Source organism: Elaeis guineensis, chromosome 12 (assembly GCF_000442705.2).
Source record: "Elaeis guineensis isolate ETL-2024a chromosome 12, EG11, whole genome shotgun sequence".
Lineage (NCBI taxonomy): Eukaryota > Viridiplantae > Streptophyta > Magnoliopsida > Arecales > Arecaceae > Elaeis > Elaeis guineensis.
The window spans coordinates 34,935,312-34,959,584 of NC_026004.2; the positions used below are offsets into that span (position 1 = coordinate 34,935,312).

The window sequence follows — 24,273 nt, forward strand, 5'->3', positions numbered from 1 at the left end:
CTCTCAGAACTATTCGATCTAGGAATATAGCTGAACACGATGAACCCAATCCTTCTCATCAATTGAAGGAGCATTTTACTTCATCCACATACACATATTCTCCTTATATTCAAGTGTCCCCTACAGATGAAAGAATAATACCCTACAAGTCAATCGCATGTGTGATACGATTGGATGTTTTTCTATATTATTATCTTCTAAACTCATATAATTGACATTTATTATTAATAAAGTTAGGTATTTTTTATTCATTATATGTTGCATCTTATGCTTATTTAAGATTATAATGAATCTCATAGGTTAGGATAATAATTTTAGGATCATGATGAGATCATACCAGTGAGACCTAAATCTTTAATAGCCTCAATCTAAAATATTTTCAATTATTGGTTCATTATGTTGGGATCAATGATATCGGTTAGACTGGCACATCTTTTGTATGCTTGATGGAGAGGATGGTTGATCTCATAACCACTTGTGTAGTGACATTAATATAAGAATATGGGTGCTCATTAGAGAATGAGTTTATTGAATTGACCTATGAGAGAATATCTAATAAAAGCTTTATATACATATTAGCTGGTTATTCTCTAGTGGGAATTGTGCAAGTGATTCTTAGACTTGAGCTCACCATGGTACCTTATGTACATGAATCTATATTTTGGTTCATTTTCTAGCTTAGTTCTTTGATTCTTATGTAGGGTATTTTGGATATGATGAAGTATGCATGGAGATTATGCATGGTCAATAAGGGATCGGTCACTTCTAATAATGAGAGCAGACATCCTATGTGATCTCATAGGTTGATGATTCAGAAAGTTTTTGACTAAAATAGGATGATAATTAGAAAGGAGTTTCTAATATATCATCAACTGAATCATCATCATCTGATCAAAATATATATAAATAAATATTTAGATTTGACATGATTCCATACCCATAGCTTATCTGAGATGTTGTATGATCGAAGGATTGAATTGTACGATAACTTGCCATTGAAATTTTGATATTTTTATCAAATTTTATCTCTTTTAGATAGTCATGATACTTTGTTGGATGTCAATTTTGACTTGCAAACTCACAAGAGTTAAAAAAGTTTAATTCAAGAATTAATTAAAAAGAATTATGATTAATTGGTGCATTTGGGCCAACCTTATTCAATCGTATTGGTTTAGGTCATGAGCCTGAGTCTTCTGTTGGCTAGATATGAAACCCAATGGGTTACACACTTTGAAATTTGATCTTGATCTGATCTAATTAGAATTTATTATAAATCCTAGGAGTTAATTTGATATGCTAGCATATTGTGTTAACCCAAGTTTCCAATTAGATTAGTTCAAAAGAGTTTGAGCTAGATCTAATCTATTGCCTTGAACCTAATTGGATTAGGTTGGTTTCTTACCTAACATAAAAGTGTTTCATGTGTAGAAGGAGTCCTCCATGCCACCTATCTAAAGTCCATGCCTAAATTAATTCAGCACCTCTTACTTTAGTGTTAAGAAAGAAGGAAAAGTCCTTACTTAAGACTCTTAATTTCTTTCCTTAATTTTCTATGCCACCTCTTAATATCCCATGCCAATTAAATAAGAAAATTATGGGGCATAAAAGAGGAGGAGCCCTTCTATTTGGAGGCTCTTCTACACCATAAAATAACACACTGAGAATTTATTCTCCGTGTGAAGAAGTGGAGCACCAAGAGTGGGTGCCCCCTTGGACTCCTTAGCGATGCTTCTTCTCTTGTATAAAGGGGGAGCCACATATGGATTAAGGTACTGATTTTCTGGTTGTTAGGTGTGGGATAAGAGAGAAAAAAGTAAAAAAAATCAAAGAAAAAGATAAAAAAAAATAAGAGAGAAAAAAATAGAAAGAAGAGAGAAGAGAGAAAAAGGAAAGTAAGGATTGCTTGTTCTAGGGTTTGATTTTTTCAAGTGTTGAAATTTCAAATCAAATTTGGATGGTGAGATCTCTTGAGAAGAGGTTCTTGGTGTAGTCCTAGTGGAGGATTCAAAGATGTACAGATTGTTATGCAATCGTTCCTTGAGAAGAAAAGCCGATAACATTCTTGTGAAGAAAGGTTGCAACACTACTTCAGTTGGTAAGGACCCTGATCAGTCCTGTGTGGGTCACCATTGAAGGGATTCTACTTTGAAGCCTTATGAAAATTCTTTTGTTATCTGACTATCGACTTCAGAAAGTATAACTTCTATTTTATTGCATGCTTGTTTTGGTTTGATTGGTATCTACAAGGTGATTCTAGGATTTGAGTTCTAGTTTGCTGGTTTTAAATGTTAAAACTTCTTTTATGCATGTTAAAAATTTTTAAAATTTATATTCTATTGTGCAATTAAAATCTAATAGTAGTATCAGAACCATCCTTGTTAGATTCAATCAAACAGTTGCTATTATTGTAGTATAGATTTGATCTGATTCATATGATGCCAAAATGTTCTATTGATTTCTTGCATCGATTTTAAAATCAAAAATTATTTTTGACCATGATTGAAGTATGACTTTAAATTTTAGTTGTTAAATTTTGAATTTATCATAATCTAAAATTTTATGATTCATGGTAGATTGATGTTTGAATCTATTTTATTAGGGTATATTGTTTCTAGCCTATTTGCTGACTTGGTCAAACCTAATTTGATTAGGGTTTGGATGTTGATTCAATTTATTGACCTAAGTTAATTTTGACATGTGAATTAGACCAAAGAGTTGAGTCCAAATCAAAGTCAAATGGTATTGGCTCAAGTGCTGAACCAAAATTATAAGTATACCCTGCATGATTCTAGCAATCATATTTTTGGCATAGTTATATCAATAATATTACAACTTGAATAGCATGATACGATGCATGAAAATTATTTTTTATTTTTATTATATGCATATTATATGTGATGTAAGTGTTAGGATGTGCATGGGATCAGTCTAAGACCCTCAATTAAAAAATTATATTAAGTTGTAGCATCGAGATTTACTTGCTAACCGAATGTCGGATTCATTGATCAGTTGGTGTCTAGGCAAGTGTCAAAAGTGGTTATCTAATTAAGTCCGAATGCTGGTCTGACCAACTCTATTGGTGTCTAAGAATAGCTTCAAGGAGCCTCCCACCTATTTACTTGGCCAATTTGGTCTATTGATTTTCGAATTTGAATTGATTAGTGATGTAGACACTACAAAAGCTTTCCTTCATGCTTAGTCATTAGAGTATGTCAAGATCTGTAGTAAGCTTGTTGTGCTATCTATAAAACTTGTTATAAAGATTGATATGATGTTGACTAAGTACATATTAATGCTTATGACATATTTGAATAGTATTGCTTTGTTGTGCTATCCATAAGGATAGCATTGTTTGAGTATAACCATATAGGAATGAAGGGTCAATTTAACTAAAATATTGTAGTTTGTTATGCTATCCATAATATTATAGGTGATCTAGAGGTAAGAGAAATATTGAAAATTGTATGAGATACGATTGGTAAAGAGTTACCTACCCTTGAACTCGTGAATGCTTGTTGTGCTATCCACAAGATGTTTGTAAGGAATAGGGATCTCAATCCCACTTAGAAACATGATGATGTTTCTCGCTTTCATACTTGAGGGCTATAAAATTTATTAAAATAGTGAAAGACATAATTAGTCAAAAATTCTAATCTAGTTGTGTATGTCATCATGAGTTATTTGCTTATATATTATTCTTGTACTTATAGATTTCATCTGCATAATGGCATCCTCACTTTCACTGTGTGGCATACTAGATGCCAACAAGTTGATCAGACCAAATTATGTGGACTGATTAAGAAATCTGAGAATTATTCTCATTTCAGGGAAAGTCTCTTATATTCTGGATACCCCTGTATCCGATACAATCAGTGAAGATGCAACTGAGAAAAAAAAGCTACATACAAGATGTGGTAGATGACTGTGTGACTGTCAAGTACGTCATGCTTGCCTTTGTGAGCAATAAGTTTTAGAGGTAATATAAAGGTATGGATGTTCCTTCCATACTCCTTAATTTGAAGGAGTTATATGGAGAACAAAGCCAGACTGCTACATATGAGATACCTAAGCAATTGTTCCGTGCCAGGATGAGTGAAGGCACATCTGTGTAGATTTATGTCCTGAATATGATTGATTTGATCACTCATCTGGGACAGTTGGATTTTGCCATGTATGGTGAGCTTAGTCAGGATTTGATCCTGTAATCACTCCCTAATTTTTTCTCACAGTTTGTCATAAACTATCGTATGAACAAACTGAACACCAGTCTGCCTGAACTGCTGAATATGTTAAAGATAGCAGAGAGCCATTTCAAAGGAGAAAATACTCTAGTTCTTCTTGTAGATAAGATCTCCAAGAAGAAAGGCAAAAAAGATTCTAAGCAAAAGATGAACCCTAAGGCTAGCATCTCAAAGAAAAAGATGAAGAAGGTCTCCGCCAAGGGCACTTGTTATCAGTGTGGCGAGGAAGAGCACTTGAAGAGGAAATACAAGGACTACCTTACAAGTTTGAAGCTCAAAAAAGCAAGTATTGCTAAAGGTTTGCATATGATACAAACAAACATATCATTAAGTACTTCAACTTCAGATTCTTGGGTATTAGATGCCGCCTGTGGTTAATATCTTTGCAAATCATTGTAGGGTCTGGATGACATAAAGAGTCTGAATAAAGGTGACTTCATACTGTTCGACGCTAATAGAGAGTCCATCCAGGCCGAAGCCGTAGGAATCAAGCTGTTGAAGTTGCTTTTAGATGAAGTTTTGAAATTGAAGACCTATTCTATATGCCTAAAATTATTAAAAATATTATTTTTGTATCTCTATTACTTGAACAAGATTTTGAAATAAAAGAAAAGAGCAATGGTTACTCTATTTATTTTTTTAATAAATTTTATGGTGATGCTTATATAGATAATGATCTCTTATTCTTGTCACTTAATGATAATATACTTCATGTTGATAAAATAAAAAAAAAAAAGAAAGAAGATGTTCTTGGGTATAAAATACCCACAGCCGAAGTTCTCGACAGAATCAACCCCAAGGGGGACTTCGCCCGGACTCCTACGGGAGCCAGGCTCCATCCTCAACATCGACTGCCGGTAAGCCTTGTCCGGACTCCTACGGGAGCCGGACTTCGCCTTTGACTTTAATTGCAGGAAGACTCCGCCCGGACTCCTACGGGAGCCGGGCTTCATCCTCGACTCCAACGGCTGCAGACAGACTTCGTCCGGACTCCTACGGGAGCCGGACTCCGCCGACAACTTCAATCGCAAGTAGACTCCGCCCGAACTCCTACGGGAGTCGGGCTCCGTCCTCAACATAACTACCGGTAAGCCTTGTCCGGACTCCTACGGGAGCCGGACTTCGCCTTTGACTTTAATTGCAAGAAGACTCCGCCCGGACTCCTATGGGAGTCGGGCTTCCTCCTCGACTCCAACGGCTGCAGACAGACTTCGTCCGGACTCCTACGGGAGCCGGACTCCGCCGACAACTTCAACCGCAAGTAGACTCCACCCGGACTCCTATGGGAGTCGGGCTCCATCCTCAACATCAACTGTTGGTAAGCCCCATCCGGACTCCTACGGGAGCCGGACTTCGCCTTTGACTTTAATTGTAGGAAGACTCCGCCCAGACTCCTACGGGAGCCGGGCTTCGCCCTCGACTCCAACGGCTGCAGACAGACTTCGTCCGGACTCCTACGGGAGCCGGACTCCTACGACAACTTCAACCGCAAGTAGACTCCGCCCGGACTCCTACGGGAGCCGGACTCCGCCGACAACTTCAACCGCAAGTAGACTTCGTCCGGACTCCTACGGGAGCCGGGCTTCGCCCTCGACTCCAACGGCTGCAAACAGACTTCGTCCGGACTCCTACGGGAGCCGGACTCCATCCTCAACTTCAACCGCAAGTATACTCCGCCCGGACTCCTACGGGAGCCGGGCTCCATCCTCAACATCAACTATTGGTAAGCCCTATCCGGACTCCTACGGGAGCCGGACTTCGCCTTTGACTTTAATTGCAGGAAGACTTCGCCCAGACTCCTACGGGATCTGGGCTTCACCCTCCACTCCAACGACTGCAGACAGACTTCGTCCGGACTCCTATGGGAGCCGGACTCCGTCCTCAACTCCAACGGCTGCAGATAGACTTCGTCCGGACTCCTACGGGAGCCGGACTCCATCCACGACCCCAACTGCAAGTAGACTTCGTCCAGACTCCTACAGAAGCCAGACTCCACCCTCTATTTCGACTGCGGGAAGACCTCGCCCAAACTCCTATGGGTACCGAGCCTCGCTACCGACTCTAACCGAACTTTGGCCGACCAGTCTGGACCCCCTGGCAGGCTACAGTAACGGACAACACTGCTCCACTCCCTGCGGTGAACCCTACGCAGCTCCATTACTCCCTGACAGGCCGTATTAACGGCCACGATTCTGCTCCACCCCCTGTGGTGGATCCTGTGCGATTCCACCATTCCCTGACGAGCCATGACAGCGGATGCCACTCCACTCCCCGTAACTGACTCCACGTGGCAAGCCACGGCCATAGCCACGATCCCACTCTACTACCCTCCGCAATAAATTCCTCCTGACTCTGGGCGGCCCACTACCAGATGATTACAGGCGTCGCCATCAATTTGTTGCCCCCTCCGCCTATAAAAGGGGGCCCAGATATGTTATTCAATAAGCTCTCATCTTTCATCTAAAAACTCTGCTAAATTCTTCGTTCGAGCACTCCATTCTTGTTGAGGCAGAGAACTGACTTGAGCGTCGGAGGGTCTTGCCGGAGCAACCCCACCTCCAGTTTAGACTTCCTTTGCAGGTCCCGACGACGACCGCGACTTCCTCGACTCCAGCTTCTCCGACGCGAGCAGATTTTTGCACCAACAGGATTGGCGCTAGAAGAAGGGCCGGTGTCTTCGCAATACCCTTGTTCTTAAAGGAGCGCTCAACGGATCCACCTCCGGTCATCTTACCTGGCACCCACTCCTCCTTTCCTCATCTGATGCCTTCTCGCGAGGCATTCGCACAACTACCTCCGGCTATGGTCGCTGACAAGGAGTGGCCGGACGATCGGCCTCTATCGAATTCCGTCAACACCATTTCGGAGGGATCCCGACGGGAGGCAACCAACCTACCGTCTGTATCCCCCAAGCGGCTAAAGGTTGAAGAACCCATAACCTTTACCGAAGAAGACACCCAGGGAGTCCAATTCCCTCATAACGACGCAGTCGTAGTTTCCTTGAATATAGCAAATTACGACGTCCGTCGCATTCTTGTCGACAACGAATGTTCGGCCGATATCTTGTTCTACGACACCTTTTCAAGAATGTCCGCTCTTGGCGATCATCTGAGGCCGATTTGCTCCCCCCTGGTAGGGTTTACCGGTGACGCCGTTCCGACGGAAGGAATGATAGCTTTGACTGTGGCCGTGGGTCAATATCCAAAGCAATCCGGGGCTCTGGTGAATTTCTTGGTGGTGAAGGCGCCATCCGCCTACAATGCAATCCTTAGCCAACCCGGCCTCAATGCTCTCCGAGCTGTCGTTTCGACCTACCATTTGAAGTTGAAGTTCCCCACCAACCAGGGGATCGGAGAGGTCCGGGGAGACCAAGCCCTGGCCAGACACTGCTACAACATCGCCTTGCAAAGAAGCGATCAGGCTGACCCCTATCTCATCGATGAACTAGATGCTCGCGATGACCTCACCGAAGAAAGGGGCGGCCCAATCGAAGATCTGGTACCAATCCCTTTGAATGATGGGAACGCGGAGCATATGGCGCTAATTGGCTCCAACCTGGGGGAGGAGGTGCGGATGCATCTTATTGATTTTCTATGAAGGAATGCGGACGTTTTCGCTTGGGTTCTAGCAGACATGCCAGGGATTGACACGGAAGTCATGGAGCATCATCTGGCCGTCGATCCAAAGCATCGACCGACGAAAGAAAAAATTCGGAGTCATGCCCCGGAGAGGCAGAAGGCGATAGCCGAGGAAGTGGATAAGCTCCTCAAGGCCAGATTCATTAAGGAAGTCAATTATCCTGATTGGATTTCCAATGTTGTTCTGGTCAAAAAAGCAAACGGCAAGTGGAGGATGTGCATAGACTTCAAAAAGCTGAATAAGGCTTGTCTAAAGGATAGCTACCCCCTTCCCAGAATCGACCAACTGGTGGATGCGACCTCAGGCCATGAGCTCCTTACCTTTATGGATGCGTTCTCCGACTATAATCAAATTAGAATGGCGTCAGAAGATGAAGAAAAGACAGCTTTCATCACTAATCGCGGCCTTTACTGTTACAGGATCTGCCTTTCGGCCTCAAGAATGCGGGCGCAACCTACCAACGGTTGGTGAACAAAATCTTCAAAGAGCAGATCGGCCGAAACATGGAGGTCTATGTGGACGATATGCTCGTAAAAAGCAAGTCTTCCAGAAATCATGTCGCCGACCTCGAGGAGACCTTTGACGCTCTCTGAAAGTATAGAATGAAGCTGAACCCAACTAAATGAACTTTCGGAGTAACCTCAGAAAAATTCCTGGGCTTCATGGTATCAGGGCACGGGATTGAGGCCAATCCAGAGAACATTTGCACCATCCAGGAGATGACCGCCCCAAAGTCGATCAAAGAGGTTCAGCACCTCACAGGAAGGATAGCAGCTCTTAATGGCTTCGTTGCGAGGTCGGCCGAACGGTGCTTGCCCTTCTTTCAAACTCTCAAGCAGCCGAAGAACTTCTGTTGGACCTCTGAATGCCAACGGGCGTTCGAAGAGTTAAGAAGCTACCTTAGCTCACCCCCGCTGTTGGCAAAGCCTGAACCTGGGGAGGAACTATTTTTATACCTAGCGGTCTCTCCCATGGCCCTCGCGGCCATCCTTGTCAAAGAAGAAATGAAAGTCCAGCGACCAGTCTACTACATTAGCCACGCGCTGAGGGACGCCGAGACCAGGTACACCAAATTAGAAAAACTGACCTACGCCTTGTTGGTTGCAGCTCGGAAGCTCCGACCCTACTTTCAAGGGCACACCGTGACGCTACTCACCGATCAACCGATCAAGGCGGTTTTGCACCGGGCTGACACCTCCGAAAGAATGGCAAAATGGGCGATCGAGCTCACAAAATTCGACATCAACTACAGACCTAGACCAGCAGTAAAGGCCCAAATACTGGCAGATTTCATAGTAGAATGCACCATCCCAGAGGAGGCCGAACCTGAGCAAAGCAAAGTTGACGACCTGAAGTCTCAACCGAACTCCCCCAACGAAGAGGCCAATCCCTCCGGTCGCTTTTGGACCCTCTATGTGGACGGATCTTCCAACATGTCGGGCGCAGGTGCAGGCCTGATCTTGGTCAGTCCGAAGGGAGTCATCGCGGAGTACGCTCTGCATTTCGAGTTCTCCGCAACAAACAATGGAGCGGAATATGAAGCTCTGATCGCAGGACTAAGGATTGCTAGAGAGCTGGGAATAAGTCAGCTCCGGGTGCACAGTGACTCTCAACTGGTGGTGGGGCAAGTCAGCGGGAGTTACGAAGTGCGGGAGGACAGTATGGCCAGATACCTTGAGAAGGTAAAGGAGCTCACCCCCGCCTTCAGCAGCTTCAACATTAGATAGATTCCAAGGCTGGAGAATACCAGAGCCGATCTTCTCTCCAAGCTGGCGACATCGACCCCGACCGAATTACCCAAAGGCATCCTCTTTGATGTTCTAAAACACCCGAGTACAGAAGAATCGCGGCCCGTAATGGAGATCGACCACGAGCCCAGCTGGGTCGACCCGCTGATAACCTATCTCAGAGATGGAGTTCTCCCCCAGGACGCGAAGGAGGCTCGGAAGCTCCGAAATCAAGCCTCCCGATACATCCTTTATGAGGGCAAATTGTACAAAAGATCATACTCCTTGCCCCTCTTGAAATGTCTCCGACCCTCGGAAGCTGACTACGCCTTGTGGGAAGTACATGAGGGGAGTTGCGAAAACCATTTGGGGGCTAGATCTTTATCCCACAAGCTGTTCCGTCAGGGATATTACTGGCCAACGATGCATCGTGATTCGATTGAATATGTCAAAAAGTGTGATCGATGCCAGAGGTACGCCAACATCCAGAGACAGCCCACTACCGAACTCACACCCTTGAGTGCCCCATGGCTTTTTGCACAATGGGGGATGGATATCCTTGGCCCTTTTCCCATGACATCTGGGCAAAGGAAGTTCCTCCTCGTAGCGATCGACTACTTCACCAAATGGGTTGAAGCCGAACCACTAGCAAAAATCACGGAAGCAAAAGTTCAAGATTTCGTCTGAAAATCGATCGTGTGTAGGTTCGGTCTGCCTAGAACTCTAATCACTGATAATGGACGATAATTTGCGGGAGCAAAATTCACCGAATTCTGTGAAGATCTAAACATCTCCCACAACTTCACATCAGTAGCCCATCCCCAGGCGAACGGCGAAGCTGAGGTGACCAACAGAATCCTTTTGCAGGGGATTAAGACAAGGCTTGAAAAAGTGAAGGGAACTTGGGCGGACGAACTTTATCATGTGTTGTGGGCGTATCGAACTACTCAGAGGCTACCCACGGGGGAGACCCCTTTCGCTTTAGCCTTCGGTACAGAAGCCGTCATCCCCATCGAGCTTAAACTCCCGTCAGCACGAGTTGTGGCATTCGATGAACATCAAAGTTCGCAAGGTCTTAGAGCCAACCTCGACCTACTAGAAGAAAGACGGGAGATAGCTCGGGTTCGGATGGCAGCCTACAGACAGAAGGTTGCTCGATATTACAACACTCGGATTAAGAACAAAGCCTTTAGAAGGGGAGATCTAGTGCTTCGACGAGCCGCTGTCTCGCAACCTCAGGATCGAGGGAAACTCGCCCCAAACTGGGAGGGACCATATGAAGTCAAAGAAGTAGTCCGGCCTGGAACTTATTATCTTAAGAAACTCGGAGGAGCCGACCTCCCGCGATCGTGGAGCTCGAAAAACTTGCGGATGTACTATCAGTAACTTCATTTTAATTGAAAATCACATACCTATATGTCCTTGGACAATGCAAACAAACTGTATCAAAAACGAAAGGGAAACCTCATCCCGACAAGGTCGAAGGCCCGGTTCTTTTAGACCGGATGGGGGGAAAGGCCTTACAACGCCATAATGTGCCCCCACAGCCATGTCAGGAACAGGAGGAGAACCTCATCCTGACATGAGCAAAGTCAAAGGCCCGGTTCTTTTAGACCGGATGGAGGGAGAGGCCTTACAACGCCCTAATGTGCCCCCACAGCCATGTCAGGAATAGGAGGAGAACCTCGTCCTGACATGAGCAAAGTCAAAGGCCCGATTCTTTTAGACCGGATGGGGGGAGAGGCCTTACAACACCCTAATGTGCCCCCACAGCCATGTCAGGAATAGGAGGAGAACCTCGTCCTGACATGAGCAGAGTCAAAGGCCCGGTTCTTTTAGACCGGATGGGGGGAGAGGCCTTACAGCGTCCTAATGTGCCCCCACAGCCATGTCAGGAACAGGAGGAGAACCTCGTCCTGACATGAGCAAAGTCAAAGGCCCGGTTCTTTTAGACCAGATGGGGGGAGAGGCCTTACAGCGCCCTAACGCGCCCCCACAGCCAAGCCGGGAACGGGAAGAGAACCTCGCCCTGGCTCGAGCAAAGTGAAAGGCCCGGACTCTTACGGGAGCCGGGCTCCATCCACGATGCCAAGGAAGACTCCACCCGGACTCCTACAGGAGCCGGGCTCCATCCACGACGCCAAGGAAGACTCCACCCGGGCTCCTACGAGAGCCGGGCTCCATCCACGATGCCAAAGAAGACTCCACCCGGACTCCTACGGGAGTCGGGCTCCATCCATGACGCCAAGGAAGACTCCACCCAGACTCCTACGGGAGTCGGGCTCCGCCCATGACTCCAATCACAGGAGGGTTCCGTCCGGACTCCCACGGGAGTCGAACTTCGCCTTGACTTCAGCGGAGAAAAATCCCGGGCGAAAAGGAAAAAGGAAGGCAACGGACCATGACAACTACGATTGGAAAACGGACAGCGGTCGAGGTACAGAAAACTCTGTCACCGCAAGGACTGGGGCTCCCATCGGTAGTCCCAGCTCTTGAGGAAGTTTTCGACACAAAATAGGACAACTTACTTAGGGTGACAGAAGCTCGGATCCCCGAATTCAAGCCCTAGGAGGGACCCCAGGCCCGAATAGCCCCAAGCGAGTCTGCAGCCATTGACGGAAAAATGACAATCGGGTATCTTCGAACGGCGTAAAAGTCGAAAAGGAGCTCGACAAATAACAATCCTACACGAATAAAAGAGGTCGTAGATGACCTTAGGACGACGTGAAAAAGAAAAGAAGAAAAGGAGGAAGAGAGAAGAAAGAAGAATAAGGAAGTTCGACAGATGACTATTCGATGCAAGATGCAGACGAGGTAACAAAATCTCCTTTTCATTTTTCAACCAACAAGGTGTACGTTACAAGACCCGGTGGGCCAGAAAAAAATAAATACATCATCGACGACATCGAGAACACGGTTTCGAAAGGATACACCGGAAGCCGCTTCAAGCTGCAAACTTCTCTTCCCATTTCGTATCCAGTGCGTGTGGCGGGCCTATCGGCTTTCGCCCCACCTTGCTTCGCCCCACCTCTGAAGTCCCAACCTCAAGGGAAAAGGATGGGATAGATTTTCGAAGGTGGTAAGGGCAACGGCAGCGGCGACGAAGACCTGTTTCAAGAAGAACCGGAGTCACCCTGGGGGCAACGGTGGCGCCAGAGATATGCCTCATCACCGAATACTCCGTGGTAGCCACCATCCAAAATGCTCCGGCAAGGTCGGCATGCGCTACTTCCACCACGCCCACAACAAGTTTTACTGCCTCTCCGTCGATGCCGACCGCTTCTGGTCCCTCGGCCCCGACAGCGTCAAGGATCCCGCCACAGCTTGTGACGACAGCTCTGCCCTCTTGACCGATATCACCCCGCCTTGATACTCCAAAATTCTCGAGCAGAATACCTTTACCGACGGCCCCCATTATTAGACCCCTATTGTTGAAGGAATTCTTCCTTGAGCCCCCTTTGAAACGACGGGGATCCTCAGCGGTCACTTGATGACCAGAGAGCTCACCGACCGCTGTTCTCCTCCTCGCCTTCCTCCAAGCCCTAGACATCCCTTCGAGATGGCCTCCGAGGTGGAGGACATGACGTGGGAACCCCTTAGAGAAGAATCGAGGGGCTGAAGACGGCAAGGACCGGTGCGGAGGAAGTGGCTGAGTAGCTAGGCTCTCAGACAAAAGAAAGGTGCCGTTCTCTCGGTAGGATGAAGCCCCGAAGGAAGAGTATGGGGTTTAAATAGCCAACGGATCCTAGCGCAGTTATGACGGCGGGTGTCCCTAGGCCAACTGGTGCATGCCACGTATCCGGCGTGTCCCACTCGTCACTATCGAGGATTGACTGTTTGCAAATTTCTGTAATGCGACGCTTGGGATCACATTTCGGCGGAAGTTCCGAAAAGACACTTCAGGTCGCCTTAACCGAAAAAAGGGCTCTGACGTGCGCACATTAAATGCCAACATATCCAAGGGCGGTTATGCGCAGGATTCGAGGGGACGGTTTCGACTGTGCCCATCTCTCTGTACTTCCTTCATTCAAAATTCAAACTCGAAAGTAGGGGGACTGGTGTTGGGTATAAAATACCCACAGCCGAAGTCCTCGACAGAATCAACCCCAAGGGGGACTTTGCCCGGACTCCTACGGGAGCCGGGCTCCGTCTTCAACATCAACTGCCGGTAAGCCTTGTCCGGACTCCTACGGGAGCCGGACTTCGCCTTTGACATTAATTGCAGGAAGACTCCGCCCAGACTCCTACGAGAGCTGGGCTTCATCCTCGACTCCAATGGCTGCAGACAGACTTCGTCCGGACTCCTACGGGAGCCGGACTCCGCCGACAACTTCAACCGCAAGTAGACTCCGCCCGAACTCCTACAGGAGCTGGGCTCCATCCTCAACATCAACTGCCGGTAAGCCTTGTCCGGACTCCTACGGGAGCCAGACTTCGCCTTTGACTTTAATTGCAGGAAGACTCTGCCCGGACTCCTACGGGAGTCGGGCTTCGTCCTCGACTCCAACGGCTGCAGACAGACTTCGTCCGGACTCCTACGGGAGTCGGACTCCACCGACAACTTCAACTGCAAGTAGACTCTGCCCGGACTCCTACGGGAGCCGGGCTCCGTCCTTAACATCAACTGTTGGTAAGCCCCATCCGGACTCCTACGGGAGCCGGACTTCGCCTTTGACTTTAATTGCAGGAAGACACCGCCCAGACTCCTACGGGAGACGGACTTCGCCCTCGACTCCAACAGCTACAGACAGACTTCGTCCGGACTCCTACGGGAGCCAGACTCCACCGACAACTTCAACCGCAAGTAGACTCCGCCCGGACTCCTACGGGAGCCGGACTCCGCCGACAACTTCAACCGCAAGTAGATTCCACCCGAACTCCTACGGGAGCCGGGCTCCATCCTCAACATCAACTGTTGGTAAGCCCCGTCTGGACTCCTACGGGAGCCGAACTTCGCATTTGACTTTAATTGCAGGAAGACTCCGCCCAGACTCCTACGGGAGCCGGGCTTCGCCCTCGACTCCAATGGCTGCAGACAGACTTCGTCCGGACATCTACAGGAGCCGGACTCTGCCGACAACTTCAACCGCAAGTAGACTCCGCCCGGACTGCTACGAGAGCCAGGCTCCATCCTCAACATCAACTGTTGGTAAGCCCTATCCGAACTCCTACGGGAGCCGGACTTCGCCTTTGACTTTAATTGCAGGAAGACTCCGCCCAGACTCCTACGGGAGCCGGGCTTCGCCCTCGACTCCAACGGCTGCAGACAGACTTCGTCCGGACTCCTACGGGAGCCGGACTCCGCCGACAACTTCAACCGCAAGTAGACTCCGCCCGGACTCCTACGGGAGCCGGACTCCGCCGACAACTTCAACTGCAAGTAGACTCTGCCCGGACTCCTACGGGAGCCGGGCTCCATCCTCAACATCAACTGTTGGTAAGCCCCATCCGGACTCCTACGGGAGCCGGACTTCGCCTTTGACTTTAATTGCAGGAAGACTCCGCCCAGACTCCTACGGGAGCAGGGCTTCGCCCTCGACTCCAACGGCTGCAGACAGACTTCGTCCGGACTCCTACGGGAGTCGGACTCCGCCGACAACTTCAACCGCAAGTAGACTCCGCCCAGACTCCTACGGGAGCCGGACTCCGCCGACAACTTCAACCGCAAGTAGACTCCGCCCGGACTCCTACGGGAGTCGGGCTCCATCCTCAATATCAACTGTTTGTAAGCCCCGTCCGGACTCCTACGAGAGTCGGACTTCGCCTTTGACTTTAATTGCAGGAAGACTCCGCCCAGACTCCTACGGGAGTCGGGCTTCGCCCTCGACTCCAACTACTGCAGACAGACTTCGTCCGGACTCCTACGGGAGCCAGACTCCACTGACAACTTCAACCGCAAGTAGACTCCGCCCGGACTCCTACGGGAGCTGGGCTCCGTCCTCATCATCAACTGTTGGTAAGCCCCATCCGGACTCCTACGGGAGCCGGACTTCGCCTTTGACTTTAATTGCAGGAAGACTCCACCCAGACTCTTACGGGAGTCGGGCTTCGCCCTCGACTCCAACGGCTGCAGACAGACTTCGTCCGGACTCCTACGGGAGCCAGACTCCGCCGACAACTTCAACCGCAAGTAGACTCCTCCCAGACTCCTACGGGAGCCGGGCTCCATCCTCAACATCAACTGTTGGTAAGCCCCGTCCGGACTCCTACGGGAGCCGGACTTCACCTTTGACTTTAATTGCAGGAAAACTCCGCCCAGACTCCTACGGGAGCCGGGCTTCGCCCTCGACTCCAACGGCTGCAGACAGACTTCGTCCGGACTCCTATGGGAGCCGGACTCCGTCCTCAACTTCAACCGCAAGTAGACTCCACCCGGACTCCTACGGGAGCCGGGCTCCATCCTCAACATCAACTGTTGGTAAGCCCTATCTGGACTCCTACGGGAGCTGGACTTCGCCTTTGACTTTAATTGCAGGAAGACTCCACCCAGACTCCTACGGGAGCCAGGCTTCGCCCTCCACTCCAACGGCTGCAGACAGACTTCGTCCGGACTCCTACGGGAGTCGGACTCCGTCCTCAACTCCAACGGCTGCAGATAGACTTCGTCTGGACTCCTACGGGAGCCGGACTCCGTCCACGACCCCAACTGCAAGTAGACTTCATCCAGACTCCTACGGAAGCCAGACTTCGCCCTCTATTTCGACTGCGGGAAGACCTCGCCCAAACTCCTATGGGTACCGAGCCTCGCTACCGACTCTAACCGAACTTTGGCCAACCAGTCTGGACCCCCTGACAGGCTACAGTAACGGACAACACTGCTCCACAACCTGCGGCGAACCCTACGCAGCTCCATTACTCCCTGACAGGCCGTATTAACGGCCACGATTCTGCTCCACCCCCTGTGGCGGATCCTGTGCGATTCCACTATTCCCTGACGAGCCACGACAGCGGACGCCGCTCCACTCCCCGTAACTGACTCCACGTGGCAAGCCACGGCCATAGCCACGATCCCACTCTACTACCCTCCACAATAAATTCCTCCTGACTCTGGGCGGCCCACTACCAGACAGTTATAGGCGTCGCCATCAATTTGTTGCCCCCTCCGCCTATAAAAGGGGGCCCCAGATACGTTATTCAATAAGCTCTCATCTTTCATCTAAAAACTCTGCTAAATTCTCCGTTCGAGCACTCCATTCTTGTTGAGGCAGAGAACTGACTTGAGTGTCGGAGGGTCTTGCCGGAGCAACCCCACCTCCGGTTTAGACTTCCTTTGCAGGTCCCGACGACGACCGCGACTTCCTCGACTCCAGCTTCTCCGGTGCGAGCGGATTTTTGCACCAACAGATGTGAATGTCACATACCTCTGGCACTACTGACTTGGTCATATCAATAAGTCAAGGATTGACAAGTTATACAAAGAAAAGTTCTTTGATTCTTATGATTTTGAATCATAAGAAACTTGTGAATCTTATTTTATGGGTAAGTTGACTAAGACTCCATTTACTGGACATAGAGATAGGATGAATGTTATTTTAAGCCTAGTACATATTGATGTATGTGGTCTAATGTCGACTCAGGCTAGAGATGGATATGTGGGATTTTCTACAAGTGCTAGTGCATGTAGATTTTATTTTTTTTAAAATCTAAAATATAACAAAAAAATTAGATTAAAATATTTTTATTCTAAATATGCATTCATCATATGAAAGCACCTATGGATCTAGTTCATATGCTAAAATTAACATAAACTGATTTTAGGAATAACAAATGAAAGCCTGTAATCAATTCACATACCTGAATTGCTTTCTCTTTACTTCAAACATATAACTAAGGTTGAATCTAATTCAATCCCTGAATCTGGGGACTGAATAATTTTTGAATCAGTAGCACAAGCATCCTGTCTCTATAGGTATCCATATGGCCAGCTTGAATAGATCCTCTTGACACCTGCTTGCTTAAACCAAAAGTCTGAATATGCTTGAACCAAGCTTGGAGAGGCTTTTAACTTTGAACCCTTTTGATATTTCTTTCTTGATTCTTGAAAAAATCAAGAACTTTTCTTGATTTCTCAACTAATCAAGAAGAACAACAATCAAGAAATGGTTGTAACTAACTCCCAACAAACTTGAGAGGAAAGGGAAGAAAACAAAAACCTTGTTGGTGCCAACAATTGACACCAACACCTAGGTGCCGTCCACCTCTCTTTGAGCTCCAATGAAGGATGCCTAAAGAGAGAAAGGACTTAAGCTAGAGAGAGGAAGAGGAGGGGAGGCATGGGCCCAGTAACAAGTGGCGATAACGAGGGAGGAAGTGAGCCTATGTGAGAAGTAAGGGCTAGGCTCCTTTATATAGACAACTTAAGGGTGCTCTAATCAAATTAGGATCTCTCTTTTTAATCATATTAGAAGTCCTAACCATAATATACTTGGACCAAATAAATGGGGCGCCACCCAAATTTACCCAAGTTCACACCCAGTGCTAGGCATCCCATCATATGGGACCCAATTAAAAGTCTCAAATCAGCCCACATGGGTTGATAAATTCTCTTCAAAGGTTCTTAATGAATAAAATTAGAAAACTCTTTCTTGATTTAATCCAAACCATAAATTAAATATCCAATCATTAGATCTTATTGAATTAAATTTAATTAGGTTCAAATCAAATACAGAAATTGGTTAAAACTTATCACAAAAGTAAACCAACCATAAGAAAAATTGGGTTCATCCAGGTGCTAGCATGGTTAACATGAACCCAATAGGATTTCTCTAAATCCACATAAATTGATACTTCATAAGTTTAATTATTATCAATCCAGGTCTTCTTCCTTTATGTGTGATCTCATAGATTCAATTCTGTCTAATAGTAAGACATACCATGATCTCTATCATAAGTGTCACTGAAAATCTCTTTCAGTGGGTCGGAATAGTTTCACTCTAACTCGATAAGGATCATTGATCCAAAACGATCCTACTGAGCTCTCACAATCCATTAGTGATATCTAGCAATATGTAGTGGCAACCTAGCAGAACTGAAATAGAACCTCTAGGTATAGTTAATGTATGATATAGTCCCTCAATCGTAAGTCTCGACTAGATGGCAGGTCATGAATAATTCATCAAACCTCATTATCAGTCATTTGATAAATTCGATCAGCTCAAGTCCATTAGTGATACCAAATAAAAATTATTTTTTATCAATCACACTACTATAGCCATAGACTTATGGACTCAGCTTCTCAAATTTCATAGGACTACTCCTCTCTATCAAGATCGATAGATCCTATATAGACGCATACATTGCTCGCATAATCCAACCAACTGAAGCCAACATCCACTATAAAAACTTACAATCGAGCTAATGTTTATGTGTAGTCAAACTACAGTAATCTTACTGTGAGAAATTGAGACACTACAGGTCAAAAGATCAGTCACACAACTATAGCATCGAGATAATCACTGATGATTGAATAAAAATCTATGTGATCTCTTGTATGGCCATACTCAATACTAGTTATTCTGTAACAATTATCCGTATTTTTTACTCAGTGTCTCTACACCATACATTAGAGACTCATCTATCCTGAAAGAAGCGAACCATATATTGATCTATCTGAAAGGATCACCATCCCCATGACTATTCTATGATCGGGAGCAATTTAAGAATTGATCATACATGCCTCTAATTCTCAATATTTGAGAATATGTATCGTTTCATCAATTTCAAGGACAATTCAAGAACACATAATACTTGAATGAAAAAAAAAAATTTATCCTTTATTGATTAAATCAATAGTTTAAGTATAAATTTGTGTTATAGAATAAAAATGTATCAGCCAACAATTGGCTTCTAGGACATATATCTAACAATCTTTTACTTGGACTAAAGCCAATTGACTATTAATTTAAGCTCCATCTTCTCAAGATGAGCTTTTATTTTGGGCTAGCTCAATTACTTTATCAGCAGATCTACCATGTTATCCACAGAGTTTACTCTTTGCACCTCAACATATTGCTTCTCAAGATAGTCGCATATGGTATGGAACTGCCGTTCAATGTGCTTTGATTTTTGATGAGATCGAGGCTCCTTAGCAAGTGTTATAGCTCCATTATTGTCGCAGTATAGAGGTATGGCATTCGATGTCATTACATCAAGTTCTATGACAAACTTTTTGAATCAAAAGCCTTCTTTTGCAGCATCCAAAGCGACGACATACTCAGCCTCTGTGGTCGAATCTGTGATGATGCTTTGCTTGGAATATTTTCAACTGACTGCACCACCATTGCATATGAATATATACCCTGATGTGGACTTTTTATCATCAAGATCTGACATAAAGTCAGTATCTGTATAATCCTCAATTTGCAATTCAGGTGCTCCTCCAAATATCAAGAACAGATCTTAGTCCTTTGTAAGTGCTTAAGGATATTCTTCACAGCTATCTAGTGCTCCTTATCTGGATTTGACTAATACCTGCTCGTGATACTCACAGTAAGGATAATATTAGGTCGAGTACATAGCATGGTGTACATGAGGCTCTCAATCATCGAAGCATAAAGAATCCTACTCATACGCTCAATCTCCTCAGAAGTGTTAAGACACATTGTCTTGGAGAGTCGAATACCATACCTAAGGGGTAGCAAACTTCTTTTGGAGTTTTCCATGCTGAATTGCTTCAGCACCTTTTCTATGTACAGCTTTTGTGATAGGCCAAGCATCCTTTTAGAGCTATCTCTATAGACCTTTATCCTAAGGATATAGGATGCTTCCTCTAGATCTTTCATGGAGAATTCTTTATACAACAAAGTCTTGATCGAAGTCAGCATGAGAATATCATTCCCAATAAGGAGGATGTCATCGATGTACAGTATGAGGAAGATGGTAAGTGATATATTTTTATATTTATTATAGATATTTTTGATAATTTATGGTGCTAACATCTTCATAAAAATTCTAATTTCATGATTTTATTGAATTTTCTTAAAAAATAAGTGATTTTGAAAAAAAATATGAAATTAGATATATTTATAAAAAATAGATGTTAATTTAATTGAGCAATTTAAACACCAAAATGAAGAAAAATTTTTGAAAAATTTAATACATATTTTTTTCAATTTTTTAGATAAAAATCAGAGCAAAAATGAAGCTAAAATATCCTAAAAAATAAAGAAAATAGCCTTCGGTGTATGGTGGATCGGCCGCTCGATCCACAGAGCCAGGGTGCAGTCCATCGAAAATGCTACGCAGTCTATGGGCATGGTCTACGGGCAGTGGAAGCTATTTTGCACCATCGAACAGTTGAGATTTAATTTGAAGATCGATCCAATGGCTGTTATTTGTTGTCAGTTTATAAGAAGATTTTTTGTGCGATCGGACGGTCGAAAATGAATCCATCATGAGATCCGACAGCTGAAGATTCTCCTGACTGAGAATAAGAGATTATCAGCATGATTCGATGGTCCAGAACCAATCCCAGGCATGATCAGATGGTTGTGGTTCTATCTGACTTTGATAAGGATTAAAACTATGGATTGTGGGCACATCTGGGTGGTTCAAGCTCCATCCGACGGCCAAGAATATTTCTAAGAGAATTAATATGATTTCTAAGGGTTTTAGGACTTCTTTTCTTACCAAAAAATTATGAAAACTTCATCTATAAATAGGGGGTCTGGGAATAAGCTTTGAGAGCAGAAAAATTGAGTAGAAAGCATAGAAAAAAATTAAATAGCTTTAGGGATCCAAAAAAAAAGAGAGAAGTCGGTTCGCTCTACGGAGTACGATGAAAGATGGAGAGGTCATCAACCATCTTTTTAATGAGGCTTGGCTGATCAACTTCAGATCTTTGTTACAGTTTTATTTTTATTTTATTTTATTATTTTTTTTAAATTTTTTATACTTGAATTTTAATTTCAATTAATGCAAAATTTATTTTCCTGCACTTTAAATTCTTGTCTTTTATTTTTTGCATGTAGATGCTAGGATCTAATTAGATGATCTTAGTACCAATTTATTTTTATACTTTTTAAATTTTTATTATTTATTTTTATTGTAAGTAGATGCTAAGATCTAGTTAGTAGATCTTAGTATCCGATTTATTTTTCGCACTTTTAATTTTTATTTTTTGACTTAAATTGCTTTCTCCAAAATTTTATTTTATTTTTATAAAATCAAAGATTTCAAATCAAAATCCTGCCTTCTCTGTGGATTCAATCTGATTCACTACTTTCTACATATTTTTGATTTTTATTGAAGTCAAAATTTGATTGATAATCATGGTGTCCTAACGACAATATCGCGATCGTATCAAATTTTTGGCACTGTTGTCAGAGAAGGCATCAATTTTAATGTTTGATTTTTTTATTTTTTTTGTGACTATTACTTACTAACTTTTTTTATCTTTTTGTAAAAAAAATTCAAAAATTCAAAAAAAAAGGGAGACAGAAAGCTTCCAAGTTGGTGAGATCAATCCTAACCCTAGCCTTAACTATTTTTTTTAGTATTAATTACTATTTTTTTTAATTAACCTAAAATACATCCACATAAACCTAATAAAAATTGCATGGCAAGAATAGAAACTTAATTTTTAGGAGCATTCATCATTGTAGATTTATTTTTGGTGATCGCTGGAGATAAGGTAAGCTTTCAAGTTTTATTAGTTTCATGCATCTAATTTAGTTGCATAGAATCCTTTGTTTGAAATTGGTTGTGCATATTCATCTCAAATCAATTTAAGAGCAACACCCATAATAAGATAAGGTGGAGATTTCATCACCCTCTCTTGGCCCAAAAATAACCAACCAGCATCCCACATTAATCCTAGCCTAACTAAAATTAAGTAGACATTGGCCCTAGTATTAATCGAGTTCAGTTTTGAGTATTGTGGTCAAATCAAGTGCAAAGTAAGTCCGAACTCACTCTTGAAATTAGTATCTAAGGCTAGAGATTATAAAGGCTCAGCCTAAGTGGATTTGTAGTTATTTAATTGGTTCCGTTAGCTTACCTAGCCAATTCAATTGGTGTCTAAGGTAAGCAACGGGGGGACCCCCACGATCTCACCTCTTACCTGGCTAGTTGAAGGAAGTGAGAACAAACCCAATTTGCATTTAAGCTAAGCCACTCTACATCGAACTGTTAGGTCTAAGAAACTCATAGGTGTCTAGGTTTAATTGTTTGCTAACTTGATTGTAATTAACACTAAACCACAACTAATTCTTTCCACCTTACGTATCTAGGTCTAGGGCTCTTTCTTTCTTCTCTCTCCAATTTCTCTTAAAAAAAAATAAAACAAAAATAAAACTTAAATCATACATTAGGGTTTGCACTGGTATATGCAAGGTAGAAGATCTCTCTATCCTGACCTAGTTGAACCCAATCCTGAGATTGAACGGTTGATTCATATTAAATCGAAAAATCAGATGGCTGGAGATCCTAGAGAACCACCTAGGTAGATGAAGAAATATTTTATTCCTTCCACCTATAACCCATCGACTTGTATCCACTTACCTGATATCCCTGCAAGCCACTATGAGATCAAGTCGACCACAATCCAGATGCTCCTGTCTTTCTATGAAAATACTAATGAAGATCCTTACAAGCATCTGGATGAGTTCTTATAAATTTGTTCCATGATGAAAATTTAAAATTTTACTGATGATGCACTTAGATTGACTTTATTCTCCTTCTCACTTAAAGACAAAGCCAAGTACTGGCTTGGCACAATAGAGAGACCAACCCAAACTTGGGCTGAAATGCAGCATGAGTTTCTTAAGATATTCTATCCCATAGGTCGAACCAACACCATGAGATGAGCCATCACTAGATTTGCTCAGCTTCCAGGAGAACAAATTTATGAATCATGGAAGAGACTTAAGGAACTTCTTAGAAAATGCCCACACCATGGTCTATCTAAGTGGCAAATTGTTCAAGTTTTTTATGAGGGTTTAGGTGACCAATACAGACAGATGGTAGATGCATCTTGTGGGGTTGCATTCATGAGTAAAAGTGAGGATGAAGCCTACACTTTATTTAAAATTTTGAGTGAAAATTCAATCAATCATGCTTCATTATCCTCCTACGAAAGATCAATCCCTCACCAAAAGTGAGCAGAAATTTTTGAGATCAAGCAAACAGACTCTAGTCCTAAGGTCGATCTAAACCTAATAGCCCAAAGATTAGATAAAGTCGACCTTCTTGCCCAGAAATTTGATCAGTTCTTAGCGTTAGGTCAACAATCTCCTGCACAATACACACCACCACCTAATTATCAGGAGATTTATTTTATCTGTGCTAGCCCGACCCATCATGTGAGCAAATATCCCACGACTGCACAGTTTCTACCTTTCATTCAAGAACAAGTTCAAGCTAACTAAGGTTACTCCAAACCTATCAATGATGCATTCTCTAACACATATAATTCAGGCTGGAGGAACCATCCTAACTTTTCTTGGAGATCCCAACAGACTCAGGCTTAGACCCAAATTTTTTCTATGCAGAACTTTCAGAATAGGCCCTAATACCAAAATTATGCCTATAATAGTGGTCAGCCTAGTCAGCCTATCCAGCTATCCTATTACAATCAGCCGTTATATCCACCTCCTCAACAGACCAATCTAGCCGACGATAGATTTAGCCAACTTCAACAAATGATCATGATCCAACAGTAATCCCTC

The 24,273-nt window shown here is 44.3% G+C and overlaps 1 non-coding gene across 1 annotated transcript; it reads right to left on the reverse strand.

The window, feature by feature from the left end:
* Positions 1–23,398: 23,398 nt before the first annotated feature.
* Positions 23,399–23,507, reverse strand: LOC114913854 (small nucleolar RNA R71). Its single transcript, XR_003799702.1, has one exon. It is a non-coding gene; the product is annotated as a small nucleolar RNA R71 (small nucleolar RNA).
* Positions 23,508–24,273: the final 766 nt, after the last annotated feature.